The following is a 5,305-nucleotide window of genomic DNA, read 5'->3' as shown; positions in this document are numbered from 1 at the left end:
GGGGTGGGGGCTGGGCCAGCTCTGCACACAAATCTGGGTTATAGTCTCCCCCTGAGAGACCCCCGCCCCCATCTACCCACAGCCGCTGCTCAACGTGACGAGGGCGACCAATCGGGGTGTGGGGGTGCACACAGACACCCCCACTGACTGGACAGCGCAGTACAGCGTCCCCTGAGGGGGGGCGCGCGGGGTCTAATTAGTCAGATGTAGGTTACAAATCTCCTGATGAAGCCAGGGAGAGAAAGTTAATTAATGATTATAATTAGTAATATTGTTAGAGAGAGAAATGTGTCACTGGCTGTGCGTGTCACAGAGTGTATCTATTTATAAATCTCTCTCAGGTTCACCGCAGTGTTCATGTACTGGAGTGTCCAGTCAGTGTGTCTGTATGAACCCCTCTCTCTCTCTCAGTGCAGTGTTCATGTACTGGAGTGTCCAGTCAGTGTGTCTGTATGAACCCCTCTCTCTCTCTCAGTGCAGTGTTCATGTACTGGAGTGTCCAGTCAGTGTGTCTGTATGAACCCCTCTCTCTCTCAGTGCAGTGTTCATGTACTGGAGTGTCCAGTCAGTGTGTCTGTATGAACCCCTCTCTCTCTCTCAGTGCAGTGTTCATGTACTGGAGTGTCCAGTCAGTGTGTCTGTATGAACCCCTCTCTCTCTCTCAGTGCAGTGTTCATGTACTGGAGTGTCCAGTCAGTGTGTCTGTATGAACCCCTCTCTCTCTCTCAGTGCAGTGTTCATGTACTGGAGTGTCCAGTCAGTGTGTCTGTATTAACCCCTCTCTCTCTCTCAGTGCAGTGTTCATGTACTGGAGTGTCCAGTCAGTGTGTCTGTATTAACCCCTCTCTCTCTCAGTGCAGTGTTCATGTACTGGAGTGTCCAGTCAGTGTGTCTGTATTAACCCCTCTCTCTCTCTCAGTGCAGTGTTCATGTACTGGAGTGTCCAGTCAGTGTGTCTGTATTAACCCCTCTCTCTCTCTCAGTGCAGTGTTCATGTACTGGAGTGTCCAGTCAGTGTGTCTGTATGAACCCCTCTCTCTCTCAGTGCAGTGTTCATGTACTGGAGTGTCCAGTCAGTGTGTCTGTATGAACCCCTCTCTCTCTCTCAGTGCAGTGTTCATGTACTGGAGTGTCCAGTCAGTATGTCTGTATGAACCCCTCTGTCTCTCTCAGTGCAGTGTTAATGTACTGGAGTGTCCAGTCAGTGTGTCTGTATGAACCCCTCTCTCTCTCAGTGCAGTGTTCATGTACTGGAGTGTCCAGTCAGTGTGTATTAATTCTTCTCTCTCTCTCAGTGCAGTGTTCATGTACTGGAGTGTCCAGTCAGTGTGTCTGTATTAACCCCTCTCTCTCTCAGTGCAGTGTTCATGTACTGGAGTGTCCAGCCAGTGTGTGAGTATGAACCCCTCTCTCTGTCATACTGTACTACGCTATACTGTGTTGTAATGATACTGTACTATAGGACTAGATTACTGTGAGACAGCATAGTGATGTATATACAGTATACTTGTACTTACTGACTCCAGCAGTGCACCCGGTGTAGGTATTCATGGTGTTCAAGTCAGTATCCTGAGGTTTGTCTTTTCCGTTCATGAGCTCAGGAGTTTAGTAAAGATTGTTGATGTCTGTTGAGACTTGTTTCATCAGTGATTGTGTCAGTGTGACTGAGGTGACAGTGTGTCAGTGTGACTGAGGTGACAGTGTGTCAGTGTGGTGTCACTGTGTGAGGGTGACAGTGTGTCAGTGTGGTGTCACTGTGTGAGAGTGTGACTGTGTCAAGAAGCAAACACGCACACTCAGAGAGAGACAGGAAGCACACGCACACTCAGAGAGAGACAGGGGGCACACACACACTCAGAGAGAGACAGGGGGCACACACACACTCAGAGAGAGACAGGAGGCACAAGCACACTCAGAGAGAGACAGGGGGCACACACACACTCAGAGAGAGACAGGGGGCACACACACACTCAGAGAGAGACAGGGGGCACACACACACTCAGAGAGAGACAGGGGGCACACGCACACTCAGAGAGAGACAGGAAGCACACGCACACTCAGAGAGAGATAGGAGGCACAAGCACACTCAGAGAGAGACAGGAGGAACACTCAGAGAGAGACAGGAAGCACACGCACACTCAGAGAGAGACAGGAGGAACACTCAGAGAGAGACAGGGGGCACACACACACTCAGAGAGAGACAGGAAGCACACGCACACTCAGAGAGAGACAGGAGGCACACACACACTCAGAGAGAGACAGGAAGCACACGCACACTCAGAGAGAGACAGGGGGCACACGCACACTCAGAGAGAGACAGGAGGAACACTCAGAGAGAGACAGGGGGCACACACACACTCAGAGAGAGACAGGAAGCACACGCACACTCAGAGAGAGACAGGAGGCACACACACACTCAGAGAGAGACAGGAAGCACACGCACACTCAGAGAGAGACAGGGGGCACAAGCACACTCAGAGAGAGACAGGGAGCACACGCACACTCAGAGAGAGACAGGAGGCACACACACACTCAGAGAGAGACAGGAAGCACACGCACACTCAGAGAGAGACAGGAGGCACACACACACTCAGAGAGAGACAGGAAGCACACGCACACTCAGAGAGAGATAGGGGGCACACGCACACTCAAAGAGAGACAGGGAGCACACGCACACTCAGAGAGAGACAGGGAGCACACGCACACTCAGAGAGAGACAGGGGGCACACGCACACGCGCACTCAGAGAGAGACAGGAGGCACACGCACACTCAGAGAGAGACAGGGGGCACACGCACACTCAGAGAGAGACAGGAAGCACACGCACACGCGCACTCAGAGAGAGACAGGAGGCACACGCACACTCAGAGAGAGACAGGGGGCACACGCACACTCAGAGAGAGACAGGGGGCACACGCACACTCAGAGAGAGACAGGGGGCACACGCACACTCAGAGAGAGACAGGAGGCACACGCACACTCAGAGAGAGACAGGAAGCACACGCACACGCGCACTCAGAGAGAGACAGGAGGCACACGCACACTCAGAGAGAGACAGGGGGCACACGCACACTCAGAGAGAGACAGGAGGCACACGCACACTCAGAGAGAGACAGGAAGCACACGCACACGCGCACTCAGAGAGAGACAGGAAGCACACGCACACTCAGAGAGAGACAGGAAGCACACGCACACGCGCACTCAGAGAGAGACAGGAGGCACACGCACACTCAGAGAGAGACAGGAGGCACACGCACACTCAGAGAGAGACAGGAAGCACACGCACACTCAGAGAGAGACAGGAGGCACACGCACACTCAGAGAGAGCCAGGAGGCACACGCACACTCAGAGAGAGACAGGAAGCACACGCACACTCAGAGAGAGATAGGAGGCACAAGCACACTCAGAGAGAGACAGGAGGAACACTCAGAGAGAGACAGGAAGCACACGCACACTCAGAGAGAGACAGGAAGCACACGCACACTCAGAGAGAGATAGGAGGCACAAGCACACTCAGAGAGAGACAGGAGGCACATGCACACTCAGAGAGAGACAGGAGGCACACGCACACTCAGAGAGAGACAGGGGGCACACGCACACTCAGAGAGAGACAGGGGGCACACGCACACTCAGAGAGAGACAGGAAGCACACGCACACTCAGAGAGAGACAGGGGGCACAAGCACACTCAGAGAGAGACAGGGGGCACACGCACACTCAGAGAGAGACAGGGGGCACACGCGCACTCAGAGAGAGACGGGGCACACGCGCACTCAGAGAGAGACAGGAAGCACACGCACACGCGCACTCAGAGAGAGACAGGAGGCACACGCACACTCAGAGAGAGACAGGAGGCACACGCACACTCAGAGAGAGACAGGAAGCACACGCACACTCAGAGAGAGACAGGAGGCACACACACACTCAGAGAGAGACAGGAGGCACACGCACACTCAGAGAGAGACAGGAAGCACACGCACACTCAGAGAGAGACAGGAAGCACACGCACACTCAGAGAGAGACAGGGGGCACACGCCCATTCAAAGAGAAAGGAGGCACACATACACACTGAAAGAGAGCCAGGAGGCAGTAGTATTGAAACAGAGCCAGAGTTTATGAATTCTGCTCAGCATGTAAAAACACAGGGATTTGGAATGATGTGGCCAGGAGACAGCAGTCCCAGCTCTCTAGCTACAGTGACATGGTCTGATCCACAGTCAGTACATCATCAGAGGAATAAACCACAGTCTCTACATGGTCTCTCGTTTTTGCTAATTAGAGAAAAGATCAGAGTAGAACAGAGGAGAGTCACAGGGAGAGACAGGTAGGAAGAGCAAGAGAGAGAGACAGGCAATCACAGGCAGGGTTAGATATAATACAGATAAGATTAACATAACTCGATTAAGATAAACAGCTAAAAAGAGCGATACACAGAAAGCTCGATCCAGATAGATTTTTAGTAGGACATTAACAAATAACGCGATCGAAACAGAATCAGCAGGACAGAGGGAGAGTAAAAGACAGAGACAGGAAGAGGGAGAGAGAGAGAGATACAGAGGCGGAGAGAGACAGAGAATAAGAGAGATTGAGAGAGAAAGAGAAAGTGACACTTGTCAGTGTTGTTTCACAGGCACTATAATGTTTCACAGCTGGAGGAATTAAACTCTAATCTCTACGGCTCTAACACCCAGGTATGCCAATCCTCCATAGATATAGAATCATATTTATATATATATATTTATATATCTAGAAAAAACAATCATTTTATATGAATTTATATCATTTCCAAAAGAGAAGTCACAGTTTGTAAATGCTACATTTGCAAAAAGGGAGGAATTATTTTTCTTGTGTGTGTGTGTGAGCACAAGGGTTCGATATCTTTCTCGCACACACTCGCACGCTCTCTCGCACGCTTGCTGTCTGTGCACTGGGGAGGGGCGCTGTACAGCACCTGCGCACAGTGTGAGTCAGAGTCTCTCTGCTACGGTAAAACACGGCTACATTCAGCTACTGTTAAAATACTAACACAGTGACAGAGGAGATATAGCAAGAAGGAGGTAATCGATCAAAGAGGAGAGAGAAGAGAGAGCAAGAAACAGAAGAAAAAATTCTAATCTGCTACAGGTTGGTTTGATAGATTCAGATTTTCTCTTTCCCAGACGAAATGGCATCATCACAACACTATAGACACCTACACCTGACGACGTCACAGCTCACTGATCCGATTGGAGGAGGGAGGGAAAGGGGGGAGGGGCCAGGACGATGCCAGCGCTGCCACTCGTGTCTCTGATCGGGGGAGAGAGGAG

The 5,305-nt window shown here is 51.4% G+C and overlaps 1 protein-coding gene across 2 annotated transcripts in view; it reads left to right on the top strand.

The window, feature by feature from the left end:
* Window positions 1-5,305, top strand: part of LOC138224561 (uncharacterized) — a 277,799-nt gene that overhangs the window by 105,432 nt on the left and 167,062 nt on the right. The gene's annotated exons all lie outside the window — the stretch shown is intronic.

The sequence above is a fragment of the Lepisosteus oculatus genome, chromosome 23 (assembly GCF_040954835.1).
Source record: "Lepisosteus oculatus isolate fLepOcu1 chromosome 23, fLepOcu1.hap2, whole genome shotgun sequence".
Lineage (NCBI taxonomy): Eukaryota > Metazoa > Chordata > Actinopteri > Semionotiformes > Lepisosteidae > Lepisosteus > Lepisosteus oculatus.
Note: the sequence above shows the minus strand (reverse complement) of the source record. Positions and strands in the feature narration are given on the sequence as shown.